Source organism: Lolium perenne, chromosome 2, assembly GCF_019359855.2.
Source record: "Lolium perenne isolate Kyuss_39 chromosome 2, Kyuss_2.0, whole genome shotgun sequence".
Classification (NCBI taxonomy): Eukaryota; Viridiplantae; Streptophyta; class Magnoliopsida; order Poales; family Poaceae; genus Lolium; species Lolium perenne.
The window spans coordinates 228,847,882-228,865,660 of NC_067245.2; positions in this window are offsets into that span (position 1 = coordinate 228,847,882).

Sequence of the window (17,779 nt, forward strand, 5' to 3'; positions counted from 1 at the left end):
TTTGGGAATAATAGAATTTCATTTTGAAATATTTGAAAACAAATATTTGAACTCATTTAAGATTTTTCCTTGATTTTTAAATACAAGGAAAAATTATAAATAAAATTTCCAAGTTTGAATTTAGTTTCCCAAATTTCAAAATTTGAATTTGTTATTTAAATTTCATTTCTTATTTTATTCTTATTAAGAATAATTTTTCATTTACTAATCCAATTTTTCATGGATTTTTAAAGGTATATTTTATGAACTAAAATTTGGTGAAATTCTAGGCTATTTTCAAAAAAGGACTAAAATACCCCCTGGCCCAATTGGGCCAGCCCACTTATCTGGCCTGTTTGGACAGCCCACTAAGGCTTGTCCGAACTCGGTTTGGTGGAACCAAACCGGTTCGGCCCGTCTTACTCGCTCGCTCACCTCTCTCTCTCTCTCCCGAAACCCTAACCCTCTGGCGATTCGCGTGGCGACCGTGTCGCCACCATGGCCGCCGCCGCGCTCCGGCCAAGTCCAGCCGCCCCTGACCTCGCCGCCGACATCGCCTGAACCGCCGTGCGACGATCTATCGATCTATCTGCACGGGTTCGTCTATTTCTTCCTCCTCCTCCAGATCGCCTCCCGGCAAGATCTGGAGATGAATCGCCTCTGGCGATTGGTGGTCTCCGGCGAGCTGTGGTCTTCGCCGTCGACGCTAGCGTGCTCCTGGGACCGTCCTGGCGTGGGTGCTGTGCTCGCAGCACCTGTGCCGTCGTCCCCGGGGTGCTGTGTTGTTCGAGGTGTTCGTCGGCGTAACGTCGGCGCCTTCCCTAGACTTGCACCTGCTACGGCCGCGCGGGCACTGCCTCGCCATGCCATGGCTTCTGCTTCCAGGCACTGGTAAGGTTCTCTCGCTCCTCCTCCTTCTCAACGCCATGTCTGTGCGCCCCCATTCCTCTGTGCTTCCTCCTTCTTTGCTGCTCAAGCTACCTGATGATCCAATGATCATACATGCCTTGCTGCTGCTACCTAATCATCCTACGCCCCCTTACTGCAAGCTCTGGCCAATACACCAAGCTCTGGTTACTGGCCAAGTGTGTATTTCTTGTTGTTCATGGTCATTGTTGCTCTCTTACTGCTTCTGCCATGCTTTGCCTTCCTATGCCGTGCTCAAAATGCTATACCATGCTGCCTAAACTTACTGGTATGCTTTGCTTGCTGGTCTAGGTATTTTGCTATGCATTACTGTGGCTCTCTGATGCCTGTGAGGTGCTTCTGTGCCTTCTGTATGATCCAATGATCCATTGGATAAGTAAATCCTGATGGCTAGACTCTCTGTGTTGCTTGACTTGATTTAATCGATCCATTTGATCAATTAAATGTTAGTGGCTTGGTTGCTGATGGATTCTTTGGCTAAATTGATGGTTTGCTTACTGATGCTGCTACTCAAGCAAGCTTATGCTACTGTGTGTATGTGCTGCTGCTCTCCATAGCTTTCTGGACCTGATCCAGTAGCTAGGATGCATTGATATATGCTTGTGTTGCCTCACAGTGTGCTACTGTAAAAGTATTGCATGAATTTGTTATATATTCATGCCTGGATGGATTAATGATGGATGAACTGCTTATGAAGTATTGATTAAATGACTTGCTAAGCATGATTTATTACTTCCATGATTAATTTGGAAATAAATATAATCTGAATCCATTACTGGATAGTGATGCTTTATTGTTTGGCTTTACTTTGGATGGTTCTATGTTTGTTGTGACCTCAGTAGCCTTGCTACTAACTGGTTGCTCACATAGTTGGCTAGATCTGTTGGTTCCTCATCTTGGTTTGCATATTTGGGGATCATAATCAATATGAATGCCAATATGCTTGCCTGTGAAGAAATTCAGGGTTTTTCTGATGGTTAATTACTTAGGATTTCACTGGATAGTTCTTGGTAACTGCTATACCTAGTTATCTATCTACTGGTGCTATCTGTTCATATGTTCTTGCTGATGTGTGCATCTGGGCATGTACTCTAGCTTCTGTGCACAAGATATGTATCTGGATGATTTTAGTTTTAGTAGTTTCCTATACTGCCAGTGATCCTTGGTGAAAACCAAGTGATGATTTACCCCTTGAGCATCTGCTCAAGCCCATGACATATGTCATGCATGAAGTATGGATTGAATCCACTGGATCCACTCTAGGAACTAGGTATACCTTGTTCCAGCTCCTAGAAAGTAATTTTCTGTTGATGTAGACTTCTGGTTTGTTTGGTCACAGCCCTTCACCTCCAGTTCTTGGTTGATCTCCTTAGGTCACCATGTTTCTTTGGTTGATTGCTTGATGGTTTTGGATGGATTATTGTTTCTGTGAGGTTTGTGCTGTTCTTGAGCAAGAACAGTGAAGAACACTGGATGTTCTTGGATATGGCTTGCTGAATGGTGCTCTGGTCGACAATGCATTGTTTCTAGGGTTTGTGCTTATTTATACCCTGTCTACTTCTCTTCTATCCATGCCACACAAGCCTGGCTTGGTTTGATGACTAGGCCATTGCATGGCCTTGCTGTTGCTTGCACAGCACATATGAGCAGTGTGCTCATATGCTGAAACTTGAGCCTCTGGGTGTGCTCAGGTTTGGTCTGCTCCATCTTATCCTCGTGCTGTCCATTGTTTTGGACAAGCACAAGTGTGCATGACACTTGGTTTCTGTCCAAACTGAATATATGCTAGTTTCTTAACCCCTGGCTAGTTTCATTGTTTGTTTTGCAGGTTTTTGAAGGTGAATATGACCATAGATGAATCCTTCCAAGTCCTTAGTCTAGGTTTTTAGTTTAGGATCAAATAATGTAATCTTCTTTTTTATTTATGTTTATTTCCCGTTAATTCCTGTATCAAGAATATTGTAAAAACAATGTATGTTGTGTTGTTATATCAATAAAGCTCAAATTTTGCTTATGAGCCTTAATTGGATTTGTAATAATTCTATTTCTAAATAATTGTTGTATTTATAATTCAATTTGAAATTCCAAGTCATTTAAATTTATAAGTTGTATTTAAATTCTGATTTCCTTTTTCTATAATCACTTTTGCTTATTGTTTAATATTATCAATTTATTAATACTTGTCAAATGAAATCAACTCCCAAATCAACAAGATACAAAAGAGATCATGTCGAAATTTACTAACTCACATTGCCTAACCCTAATTGCAAAATGAGAGAGAACCTCGATCCCTCTTAGGTTTAGTTGCAACAAAGCGCGAAAATTTCCCTTGTTTTGCGATGCAATCACTACAAGAAAAACCCCCCTACAGCAACGAATATATGCGTATCTAAATGCTTATCTGGGCGTTGCAAGCGACTTTACCAACGGATAATAATGCGTTGCGTTTTTGGGTGTTGCAAAGATACAATGCAACGCATATTTGTGTGTTGGTAACCAATGGGATACGCGTTGCAAAATAGCTACAAATATCAAGCAACAATCGTATGCGTTGTTAGGGATCCTACACAGATTGAAATTTTTATTTAAAAACATTATTTTCAGAACGTGATCATTTGAGCACTCTTGGAAGTGCTAGAGTTTTTTCTCAACAAGAGAATGTAGTTCACAAGTGACATACAACACACATATCGTAGAGTACAAATGCATTCTGTGAAAAAGAATTCAATATTTATTACTGGAATCGCCATCTCATACATGAAAATTATCTTTGCAGTATACAATTTACAATCTACCATAAAAATATAATATTCTACCTAGTCCTACATATATAGAGTAGATAGTTACATTCTTGCATCGAAACATGGTAATCTACCAAGCCCTATGTATCCATTCTAAAACTTGCCCATCATGCATGTTCAGCGCTGATATCCAAATAGAGCATGTCTTGCAGATGTATGGAACCTGCAAACATAAAAAAATATGTTTTCAGTATTAAAGTGGCAAAAGAAATCTGGATAAAACTAAGTAAGCGCGTAAAATATTTTCGCTATTATGTGCATTTTAAATAGCCCATCACATACTGATAGAAGTATACAAAATGAAATCTGGATAAGAGGTAACCATGATAGATCTAAACAAATCTATCAAACAGGGGATCAAAATAGTTCAATAAACTAAACTGTGCATCTAACATCAGATAAAACTTTTGAATTAACTAAACGATAGAATGGTCAATCACAGCATCATAAAGCTAAACAATAACTACACTTTCTAGTTTAAGTTAATAATCTTAACTCTTATATGGCAAGTCCTGTAAGTGGCACCCACCGAAACTGGCAGCAACGCTAAAGAGAATATTTCAATACTAGCATGGACCATTTAAACCAAGTACATAATTTTAAATAGGAACAGAAAAGGCTTATGCTTCACTAAGATTTCATCAATTTCTTATGGTAAATACAAGGTTGTTTTCTTATGTCAGAGTCTCTGCCAGGAGAAAGAAATACTGAATTAACAGAAAATGCACATACCTCTTGCAGATTTTCTCTGGTTCCATCGGATCAGATACAATGACTTGAACAACCCGTTTGCTATCAAGACAAGCAGTTCTAGCAAGGTTCTATACAGTAGGAATTCCTTGAGTAGGCATTCCTTGAGCTGTGCGCATGGCCTGAATTGAACGAATACCATTCAGCAGGTGACTTTAGTTAGCAGTTTTACCATGAGCTTTCAAATGTTAATATCAGAGAAATAACAAATCGATCATTGCAGGCAAAAGTTTAATTCTAAATATCTTATGAGACGAGCAGTATTGTGGATGTGATATAAATGTGCAAAATGGGAGGAATTAATATCTGAATAACGTCCGGCTGCCGGTTGTGGCTGCTAATGCGCAGCCGCTTTAGGCTTCTTGTTGTGCCATCTCGTGCAAGTGCTGCATGCCGTGCTGCCTTGAGGCTCTTCCTATCGACCATCACAGCACAAAATTTCGGTCAAGCCAAGGGAAAAGGAGAGATGAATCTGACGGGAAAAAGGGATAAATTGTACCTGGAACTCAAACCCTCTGTCGTGCAGTTGCGTCGCCACGACCCTTGTTCTCCGACCCGTCGCCGCGGCATCTGATCTCCGACTGGCCGCTGCGGTATTCCGAAAACCTCCGCCTCCCTGCAGTAGCCAAAATCCATCTTGGTCGCACGACCATTACCCGGGATTAGGGGATCTGTTGGTAGGAGGTGAGGAGTTAGCTACATGACCGGCCGCCAATGGTCGCCGTCGAGAGAGGCGCTGCTCGCCAGCGGCCGAGAAGGGCTCGGGCAAGCGGAGGGAGGCGGCTAGGTTTTGGGAAGGCGAGAAGTGGGATTGCAGTTACGGGCGTGCGTTCGTGGGCACTAGATATAACGAAAGGGAATCCTGCGTAATGGGCTGGGCTCCTATTTGTTTTGTTCTTCTAGTTTCACATCTCATTATATTATTGAACAGCAAATATATCTGCAACGCATGCAACCGTATCTACGTAAATTTTTGCAACGAATATTTACAGCGTTGCCAGGTATGTATTGCAATACGGGGGGTTTCTTGTAGTGAATGCACATCCCATTTCTAAATCTACCCTTCGTTGATCCTATGTTCTAGGTTATTATAGCCTCTCCCCCTTAACAGAAACTTTGTCCCGAAGTTAAGATTGGTACCTGAATAGCTCGGGGTAAGACTTCCTGAGCTCTTCTTCCGTCTCCCAGGTTGCTTCTCGTTCAGGATGATGCTGCCATTGAATCTTGCAGTACTTGATTGCTCTATTTCTTAACTTCTTCCATTGTACTTCCAAGATCCTTTCAGGCTTCTCCACATAAGTTAGGTCTGATTGCAACTCTATTTCTTCATGTGTGATGGGATCATCAGGTGCCTTCAAACACTTTCTGAGTTGTGATACATGAAATACATTGTGAATCAGACTTAGTTGCTTGGGTAATTCTAACTCAAAAGCTGTTCCTCGATTCTGACTAAGTACCTTAAATGGTCCTATATATCGAGGACTTAACTTTCCTTTTACTCCGAACCTCTTGAGTCCTTTCATTGGGCTAACTTTCAAATATACCATGTCTCCTACTTTTGGCTCCCAAACTCTTCTCCTTTGGTCGGCATAACTCTTTTGGCGACTTTGAGCTATTTTGAGTCTATCCCGGATCACCTCGATGACTCCTTGTCTCTCCTTGATGTAGTCCGGTGTAAACTCCTTGTTCTCTCCGGTTTCAAACCAACAGATTGGGGATCTACACTTCCTCCCGTACTATGCTTCATACGGTGCCATCTGGATGCTACTCTGATAACTGTTGTTATATGAGAATTCCGCTAATGGTAGATGATCCTCCCATGAGCCTCCAAAGTTTAGAGCACAAGCTCTAAGCATCTCTTCAAGTATCTGATTGGTTCTTTCGATTTGTCCTCCGGTTTGTGGATGATATGCTGTACTGAAATCCAACTTGGATCCCAAAGCTTCTTGGAGTTGTTTCCAAAATGCTGATGTGAAAATCGAACCTCTATCTGAGACTATCTTCTTTGGTACTCCATGCTTGCTAACTATTTCTTTAACATATATATCCACAAGCTTTTCCGAAGTATCCTTTTGATTTACAGCTATGAAATGAGAACTCTTGGTAAGTCTATCCACTATTACCCATATCATATCCTTCCTTTTACTAGTCGTTGGTAGACCAGTAACAAAATCCATTCCGATTTCATCCCATTTCCACTCTGGTATCTCTAGTGGTTTAAGTAATCCAGCAGGACTGTGATGTTCTGCCTTCACTCACTGACATGTATGGCATTCAGAGACATATTGAGCTATCTCTCTTTTCATGTTGTTCCACCAGAACATCTCCTTCAAATCCATATATATTTTAGTACTTCCTGGATGTATTGAATAAGGGGTTTCATGTGCTTCCTTTAATATGATTGACTTCACTTCTGGATCATCCGGTACACACATTCTTTTCTGAAAGTATAGAGAATCAAACGCTCCGAGATTGAATTCCGATGGTTTACCTTCTCAAATCCTTTTAATTTCTTCTTGGATGAATGAATCATCCGTCTGTTTTCGAATGATCTCATACTTTAAGTTTGAATACATCTCATCCATGATCCTCATAGTTGCTATACTTCCTGATACGTCTCCGACGTATCGATAATTTCTTATGTTCCATGCCACATTATTGATGATATCTACATGTTTTATGCATACTTTACATCATATTTATGCATTTTCCGGCACTAACCTATTAACAAGATGCCGAAGAGCCAGTTGCTGTTTTCTACTGTTTTTGGTTTCAGAAATCCTAGTAAGGAAATATTCTCGGAATTTGACGAAATCAACGCCCAGGGGCCTATTTTCACACGAAGCTTCCAGAAGACCGGAGAGTCAACGAAGTGGGGCCACGAGGTGGCCAGGAGGTAGGGCGGCGCGGCCCAGGTCTTGGCCGCGCCGGCCTGTCTCCTGGGCCCCTCGTGTGGCCCCCTGACCTGCCCTTCCGCCTACAAATAGCCTTCATCGCGAAACCCCCAGTACCGAGAGCCACGATACGGAAAACCTTCCAGAGACGCCGCTGCCGCCAATCCCATCTCGGGGGATTCAGGAGATCGCCTCCGGCACCCTGCCGGAGAGGGGATTCATCTCCCGGAGGACTCTACACCGCCATGGTCGCCTCCGGAGTGATGTGTGAGTAGTCTACCCCTGGACTATGGGTCCATAGCAGTAGCTAGATGGTTGTCTTCTCCTCATTATGCTTCATTGCCGGGTCTTGTGAGCTGCCGAACATGATCAAGATCATCTATCTGTAATGCTATATGTTGTGTTTGTTGGGATCCGATGAATAGAGAATACTATGTTATGTTGATTATCAATTTATGTCTATGTGTTGTTTATGATCTTGCATGCTCTCCGTTATTAGTAGAGGCTCTGGCCAAGTTTTTGCTAGTAACTCCAAGAGGGGGTATTTATGCTCGATAGTGGGTTCATGTCTCCGTGAATCTGGGGGAGTGACAGAAACCTCTAAGGTTATGGATGTGCTGTTGCCACTAGGGATAAAACATTGATGCTATGTCCGAGGATGTAGTTATTGATTACATTACGCGCAATACTTAATGCAATTGTCTGTTGTTAGCAACTTAATACTAGAAGGGGTTCGGATGATAACCTGAAGGTGGACTTTTTAGGCATAGATGCATGCTGGATAGCGGTCTATGTACTTTGTCGTAATGCCCAATTAAATCTCACTATACTCATCATAATATGTATGTGCATGGTCATGCCCTCTTTATTTGTCAATTGCCCAACTGTAATTTGTTCACCCAACATGCTATTTATCTTATGGGAGAGACACCTCTAGTGAACTGTGGACCCCGGTCCAATTCTCTATACTGAAATACAATCTACTGCAATACTTGTTCTACTGTTTTCTGCAAACAATCATCTTCCACACTATACATCTAATCCTTTGTTACAGCAAGCCGGTGAGATTGACAACCTCGCTGTTTCGTTGGGGCAAAGTACTTGGTTTGTGTTGTGCAGGTTCCACGTTGGCGCCGGAATCCCTGGTGTTGCGCCGCACTACATCTCGCCGCCATCAACCTTCACGTGCTTCTTGACTCCTACTGGTTCGATAAACCTTGGTTTCTTACTGAGGGAAACTTGCCGCTGTGCGCATCACACCTTCCTCTTGGGGTTCCCAACGGACGCGTGTCGAATGGAAAGACAATACGTCAACCACGCGCATCAAGCAAATTTCTGGCGCCGTTGCCGGGGAGATCAAGACACGCTGCAAGGGGAGTCTCCACATCCCAATCTCTTTACTTTGTTTCTGTCTTGCTTAGTTTTATTTACTACTTTGTTTGCTGCACTATATCAAAAGACAAAAAAATAGTTGCTAGTTTTACTTTATTTGCTATCTTGTTTGCTATATCAAAAACACAAAAAAATTAGTTACTTATATTTGCTTTACTTGTTTCAACATGTTTCCTTTTAATTTTACCGTAAAAGACATGCTGGTAGGACGTGGGTCTATAATTGGGAGAAATAATATAGAAGAATTTTTCAATCATGTTAGTACCGTCGAAGATTTTGAAGATAGACACTTGGTAGAACTTGCTCCTACTTATGAAATTGCTGCTGCTGCTTTAGTTCGCATGTTGGAAACTAAATTTGTTAATCTCAATCCTATAATCCAACACATGTTTCTTACACTCGGTGATATGGAAGAAGGGGAAAATAAAGATTTTGTTTTAGAAACCCTTCTTAGAGAATTTGGTGGTATAGCAAGAGAGGCTAGAAAGGTCTTTATTAAATACAAGATGCTTGGTTCTTATACCAATTTTGTTAGTCTCCTTGAAAAGATGGACATGGAGAGAATAAGGTACACTAATAATATTAATGATGGTGGGGAGATCAAAGCACCAATACCATGTAAGCTCCTAGCGATAAATGACGCACTAGAAAATAACTATGCTTGGCTTGTTCCTGAAAATTTGTTTGATGAGAGTAGCAAGCCCAAGACTAATGAAAAGGGAGCCACTAAAACTTATGTATCCAACATACTATGCATGGTTGAGAAAACTCCAAACCCCGCTGTAGATGCACCATCCTTCGATAATACTTGATACACACTTTCTGCGCCTAGCTGAAAGGCGTTAAAGAAAAGCGCTTATGGGAGACAACCCATGTTTTTACTACAGTATTGTGTTTTATATTTGAGTCTTGGAAGTTGTTTACTACTGTAGCAACCTCTCCTTATCTTAGTTTTGTGTTTTGTTGTGCCAAGTAAAGTCGTTGATAGTAAGGTTCATACTAGATTTGGATTACTGCGCAGAAACAGATTTCTTTGCTATCACGAATCTGGGCAAAATTCTCTGTAGGTAACTCAGAAAATTATGCCAATTTACTTGAGAGATCCTCAGATATGTACGCAACTTTCATTCAATTTGAGCATTTTCATTTGAGCAAGTCTGGTGCCTCAATAAAATTCGTCTTTACGAACTGTTCTGTTTTGACAGATTCTGCCTTTTATTTCGCATTGCCTGTTTTGATATGCTCGATGGATTTTTCGATTCCTTTGACTTTCAGTAGCTTTGTGCAATGTCCAGAAGTGTTAAGAATGATTATGTCACCTCTGAACATGTATATTTTGATTGTGCACTAACTCTCTAATGAGTTGTTTTGAGTTTGGTGTGGAGGAAGTTTTCAAGGATCAAGAGAGGGAGATGATACAACATGATCAAGGAGAGTGAAAGCTCTAAAGCTTGGGGATGCCCCGGTGGTTCACCCCTGCATATATCAAGAAGACTCAAGCGTCTAAGCTTGGGGATGCCCAAGGCATCCCCTTCTTCATCGACAACATTATCAGGTTCCTCCCCTGAAACTATATTTTTATTCCGTCACATCTTATGTGCTTTGCTTGGAGCGTCGGTTTGTTTTTGTTTTTGTTTTGTTTGAATAAAATGGATCCTAGAATTCTTTGTGTGGGAGAGAGACACGCTCCGCTATTGCATATGGACAAATATGTCCTTAGACTTTACTCATAATATTCTTGGCGAAAGTTTCTTCTTCGTTAAATTGTTGTATGGTTGGAAATGGGAAATGCTGCATGTGGTAGTGAATAATAAAATAGTTGTAGAACATTGAGCTTTGATAACTTGATTCTTTGCAAATGTTTTGAGGTATTTAGATGGTAAGGCTTGCTGGATAAATAAGTTAAAATTAGTAGTGGATTGTTGTCTTTAAGCTTGTGCCGTACTACAAACTCTATTTAAATAGTTGAAGGCGTAGTTGGACTTGATAGCTTTCCATGTCTGGGAGTTCATCGTAATAACTAAGTTATGGTGAAGTTCGAGGGAGCTAGCGGGGTACTTGTGCCACCGTGAACGGCCCTCCTTGGAGTAAATTTTAATCATGCTCTTAATGATGAACCTGCTAGTTGTTTGCAATAAGCTTGTGAGTTCTTTTTGACTAATGTTAAGCTACGGTTTTTGGCACTTCCACCATCCAAATTTGCTAGCCTCTTCGGTACTGTGCATTGCCTTTTGCTCACATTGAGAATTGTGCATACTTCACCGGTACATCCAAACCCGTGGGAGAACTTTCTCTTGTTCTCCTACACATAAGCCCATACATCTCCTCAAAACAGCCACCATACCTACCTACCACAGCATTTCCATAGCTGTTCCGAGATATATTGCCATGCAACATCCATTTTTACATTACATGCCATGTTGTCATTTATTATTTATATATTGCTTTGCATGATCATATACAGCTGATGTGTGGTTTACCCATGTTAAGCTAGATCATTGCACATCCTGCTACACTGGCAGAGGCATACAGTTTCATACATCATGTTTCATTCATTATGAGTTATTTGTACCAAAAAGTGTGTTGGCATATTAGGATGTTGCCCCTAAAAATGAAAAGAGCCGTGGAGGCCATCAAAAAGAAAGAAAAAAGGGAAAAAAAGAAAAAAAAAAGGGAAAAAAAAGAATAAAGAAAAGGGATTTCTATTTTCGTGCCCTCGGTTCCTTAGTTGTGCTCAGTTTTCCCCAGCCCCTTAGTTTTTCCTCAGTTTTACCCTAGCCTTTGTCTGAAGACCCGCAGAAGGAGCTCAGACGGAAGGAATCCGTTTATTTGGACGTTCTGTGCTGACGTGTTGCGCCGCGTCGTCTGTGGGGCCGCGTCGTGTGGGGCCGCGTCGCGTGGGGCTGGTAGAAAGGGACCGCGTGGGACAGGACGAGAAGCGTTTGGTTGCACGTGAGCAGGAGCTGGGTTTTGTCTCTCTCGGCCCAAATTGGCATTTTTAAAAGCACCTTTTCCCCTCTTTCTCTCTCTGTCTTTTTCACCAAATTAGTATCAAATCTAGAGAAGCTTCTATTTCTGTCTTTCTTCAATATGGCAGCAAATCTAGTAGCAAATCTCTGGGGTTATTTATGCCTTTTGGCCCTCGTTTTTTGCCCAATATGGCAGCAAATCTAGTAGCAAATCTAGAAGCTATTATATGATAAATTCACAGCAGCATAATCAGAAAACTAAGTATAATACATAGGTAAACTGCATACAGCAGCCAAAAGCAGCCAATAACATTGTTAATGTTCACGACAAACTAAGCTGCAAAAATATACAAGATCACGCACGCAATGTATGGACAACAAGAAGATTAGGATGAATGAATTTGTTCTTCATTCCTCCTCATATATTTCTCCGTCGCTCCATTCGTGCAATTCCCCAAGGAAATATTCATTGAACTCCTTCCGTCTGCAGTGTGAGGCCAATACATCCTCCAAACGGTATGGCCTGTGTTCATTTCTCAAACCGTAGAGTCCTATTCTATCCACACGTAGTGGCCACTCATCCCAGGCATTTGTATCATGAGAGTACGCTCGATATAACCCAAATCCGTGTAGTAGATGCTGCCAAAGTTGAAGTGTCGGGTACACTCTGGTGTCGACGGAGATACACCGGATAAAATTCACGAAGAAGGCATTACTGCCAATGTTAGTGACCGGATGGAGAGAGCGGCTCTGAGTGTCCACACGGTACACCAATGGTTTGCCCGCCAAAGCCGCGCTGACCAACAACACAAGCAGCAGATCACCATCCGACTTCACAAGGTAGAACTTCGACGTCCAAGTTCTCGAAATGAAATTAGTGTCTCCATCTTGATAAAGTGCTCGTACGCCGCTGCAATCAGTATATTGGTGCACACTATTCTTCCGATCTCAAAATTGTCCGAAGTTACTCGCATACAGCTTCACCATTGAACGGGGTAATGCAACGGAAAACATGGTTCTTGATCGAAAATCTTCCTTCTCCCCAATCCCCATCTTCATTTATATCCTTAGTTGGAGTGCTCTCATCGACCCAACCAATTTCCGGCGGGTAATGTGTGGCAACGAAGACCATAGTCGGGGATTTGATAACAGCGACTGATTTCAGAAAAACAGATGGCATCTGCGCCTCAAACATCGTGTTCGATTTCTTTGTGAGTGGGTTCAGCAGCCGTATCTTGTGCGGCGGGTTCTTCTGGGCAAGCACGATGACGCCACGGGAAAAGCCGACGAAGTAGAATCTAAAATATATTGAAAAGATAACATTCAGCACTAAGATTGAAAATAAGATCTATGGTGACGCCACGGAAAAGCCGAGGAATTTGAACCTTGCACGAACTGCAGATAGATCTATGGTGACGTAGCGGGATGTGCCGAGATGGAGGAAGGTGAACTCAGCGGCGCGTGGAAGGGCGTGGTGTAGCATGATCCATTCGTGTGTGCACGTCGGGATCAGGTAAACCTGAGCGCCAATTTCTACGTACTTGCCTCATAGCGAGTAGCTGTCCACGTACTCCTCTTTCGCCAATAAGCATTCGCCGATCTTGTGAAGTGGTCCGTCAGCCGTGAGACCGGCCCAGCTTCACGGAGGCGCCGCGCTTGGATGCGCCGCCTTGGATGCGCCGCCCTCGGAGGCGACGGGCTCGGCGGCGACGGGCTCGGCGGCGGCGGCGACGGGCTCGGCGGCGACGGGCTCGGAGGCGACGGGCTCGGGGCGATGGCCGCCGGCGCATTCTTCTTCTCCATCGCCGGCGGGGAGGGCTCGTACGGCGGTTGGGGTTTTTTGGAGAAGTTGATGGGACGTGAAGGGGTGGTTTCGTGCGTGAGCGATAATGAGACGTCTTGTGTGCGAGAGGGAGGGAGAGAGGGGCTTACGCGTCCTAAATGCGACCCGCGTCAACAATGGCACGTCTTCCACGTCTGCACCGCGACACGCGTCAACAATGGCACGTCTTCCACTTCTGCACCGCAACACGCGTCCTCGAGTCTAACCCTGGAAATTTAGATATACTCATGTATACCCTCTAGTCATATACTAGCATTTTTTGTATGCTCAGTTTTCACCTTGAGTGCTAATATCGGCTAGTGCAATATACTCAGTTTTACCCTCAAGTGGCTGGTCAACAGAGAGTCAACAAATGGGATTAACTAGTTAAATGAGTTATTTAATGTGCAAAAATTCCGAAAAGGAGTGGCACTTACTCATGGAGTCTTTACCACAAATTTCCACTTCTCAAATCATAGATAAATCGTAGATAAATCAAGTTTCACCACAAATTGCCACTTCTCAAATCACCTAGTAGCTATGAAGGTGCATGGTTTTCCATAATAAGCCCTACCCAAAACAGCTTTACCCAAAACATACTTTGTCCTAATGAGACCATAATTTTCACACTCATGTAGATTTGTAGTGCAAATAGTTTGAGGTAGGCCAAGCTGGGTTTCATTGTACAAAACACGCATTTTCCATTTTTTAAATCTCATATTTGAATCCCTTCGTCTGTTTACTACTCACTTGCCCTTGGTTTCTTGATACTACTCGCTTTTGCCCTCTCCCTTCACAAACTCTCGCTGCACGCCCAACATTGCCCCGATTGGTCTAGCCCATGTCACGCGGATCGTGCCCGACGACCGTTGATCGTATGATCTAACGGGCAGGATAACCCCTATCTCTCTCTCTCGTCGGGGCCACCACCCTCTCTCTCTCTGTCGTCGGTTAGCTTCACGCAAAGTTTGGTTTTCTCGCATTATTTTTCACGAGCTAAATTATAAACTCTTTTTAGGCATTACTTTTCACGCAAAAAATGATAAACCATCACCGATTTGTTGTAGCCATTACTTTTCACGCACAAAAATGATACACCATCACCCATTTCGTGTACCCATTACTTTTCACGCAAAAATTGTAAACCATCACCGATTTTGTTGTAGCCATTACTTTTCACGCACAAAAATGATAAACCATCACCGATTTGTTGTAGCCATTACTTTTCACGCACAAAAATGATACACCATCACCCATTTCGTGTAGCCATTACTTTTCACGCAAAAAATGATACACCATCACCCATTTCTTGTACCCATTACTTTTCACGCAAAAAAGATAAACCATCACCGATTTCTTGTAGCCATTACTTTTCACGCACAAAAATGATACACCATCACCCATTTCGTGTACCCATTACTTTTCACGCAAAAAAATGATAAACCATCACCGATTTTGTTGTAGCCATTACTTTTCACGCACAAAAATGATAAACCATCACCGATTTGTTGTAGCCATTACTTTTCACGCACAAAAATGATACACCATCACCCATTTCGTGTAGCCATTACTTTTCACGCAAAAAATGATACACCATCACCCATTTCTTGTACCCATTACTTTTCACGCAAAAAACGATAAACCATCACCGATTTCTTGTAGCCATTACTTTCCTTTTAGGCATTACTTTTCACGGTAAAATGATAAACTATACCCCCACAACGGTCGACTCCTCCTTAATTTATTGTGTATAAACCCCCACAACGGTCATCTCCTCCTTATTTTATTGTGTAAACCCTACAACGGTCATCTCTCCCTTATAAACACCCACACGGCCATCCCTTGTGTCAATAGGTTCTGCCTCTCTCTTCTTTTCGTTCACATACACTTTATCCATTGCCATGGCTTCCACGTCTCGGACGCGGACCAGAAGGGAAGGGGAAGGGGAAGGGGAAGTGGATCATCATCATTGCCACCACCACCGTCAACACGGCCATTGATCATAGAGGAGTTCTTCATCGTCGTCTATGAAGACCCTTTGGTCAAGAAGGTACGTACGCGTTCCCACATATAAGATGCATGAGAGTAATACTGCGCAAGTTCTTAAACACCTGTAATTTCACGGGTTCCCTAAGTTCAAACGCTCGGCGCTCGCTCTCTTTGCAGGAACTCCCAAAAAAATTTGCGGACTATCTTGTCGGCAAGGAGCCAGCTAAGGTGTATCTGCGAGCAGCTGACTACGGTCCTCGTCTCGGACCGTGGAGGTCCTATTTGACGGACAAGGCCGGATGTACCTCGACAAGGGCTGGGAGAAATTCGCCATCGCGCACGGTGTGGATTTCGCTGGTTCGTACACTTCAAATATGAAGGCGATGATGTGCTCACAGTGAAGGTGTTCGACGGAACAATGTGCAGGAGGTACTACTACTCAGACGACGAAGATACTGACGATGAAAGCGACGACGACGTGAAGCCATGCATCCATCCCCTTTAGATAATTAAGGGGATTATGACCAAGAATATATATGTAGCTTCATATGCATCGATTTAGAGATCTAGCTATTTTCTATATATTATGCATGTAAAAAATAATATCGCATTTCCACTATTATTCGAGCACCACATCCTCCAAACGATGCCGATGCCGATGCCGATATCGGCATGGTCAGAACGGCTATGCTCGCCGCCACTGCTAGGTCAACGTCGGGATACACAATGTTTAGCATAAGAGTCACTTTAGATTAAGCTGCGAAAATGGGCTGAGGCGACCCCTACAGAGCGGCTCTATATTATATTCTCTAAATAAAATAGACGACCACAGCGGTCATTGGCTGCGGAGGCCCCACAGAGCGGCAATATATAATTTTCTATAAATAAATAGACGACCCACTGGTCATTGGCTGCGGCAGCCCCATAGAGCGGCCCCATTTGTCATTGGCAGCACCGCGTATACAATCAGGAAATAAAACGGCCCACGCGTCAGCGGTAGATAGATCCACCCGTCAGCACGAGACGGTCAGCGAGGAACTGACCTCACGGTAACGGTAAGGCCTCTGACCTGACGGCAACCCGCGTCTTCGAGGGGTTTCAAACTAGAGGGAGGGGAAAACTGAGGAAAAAATAACGAGCTGGGGAAAACTGAGTACAACTAACGAAGCAGGGGCACGAAAATAGAAATCCCTAAAGAAAAAGGGGGCAGCATTACTATCTTTTATCCACACTTGTGCTCATGTTTTAGCACCCGCATTATTCATAGCCATCATTTGTGCTCATTGTTTAGCACCTACATTCATATGAGAGAGTTTTCATGTTTTACTAGTATAACTATGTGGGGAATTTACACTATAGAACTTGGGTTGTATATTCCAATGATGAGCCTCCTCAAAAGTGCTCTAGGTCTTCGTGAGCAACCAAGTTGGATGCACCCCCACTAGTTCCATTGGAGAGCTTTCATACACATATAGCTCTATGTGCATCCGTTGCATGGCAATCACTACTCCTTGCATAGCATCGATCATAAGGCTTCCTTTTGTCTAATGGTCATTTACAGCTTTGCAAGCCTTTCTTCCATTTGGCCTTCCAAACCCCCATTAACGTTCTTTATGCCATAACATCCTGGTGCTAATACCAAATGCTTGCGCTCACCGGTTGAGTAGACTTCGAAACAGTTGATTCATGACGTTCATGTTTATGTTTACTTGACTGAATCCTTCTTATGTTGTGAAAATTTACTTGATGCTTGGAATGAAGGATAGAACTTCTATGTTGAATACTTAATACATCTTTAGTGAACTTTGTACGGTTGCATGTCTTTAAAGCAATAGTTCATGAAAACTTGTAGCTTGTCTAACTCTTGCATTATCATCTCTTATATCAATATAGATACTTGCTTTGAATGATTTGATCTCAGATCATATGCTTTACAATAGTATGATCAAGGTTATGATGGCATGTCACCCCAGAAATTATCTTTGTTATCGTTTACCTGCTCGGGACGAGCAGGAACTAAGCTTGGGGATGCTGATACGTCTCTGACGTATCGATAATTTCTTATGTTCCATGCCACATTATTGATGATATCTACATGTTTTATGCATACTTTACATCATATTTATGCATTTTCCGGCACTAACCTATTAACAAGATGCCGAAGAGCCAGTTGTTGTTTTCTACTGTTTTTGGTTTCAAAAATCCTAGTAAGGAAATATTCTCGGAATTGGACGAAATCAACGCCCAGGGGCCTAT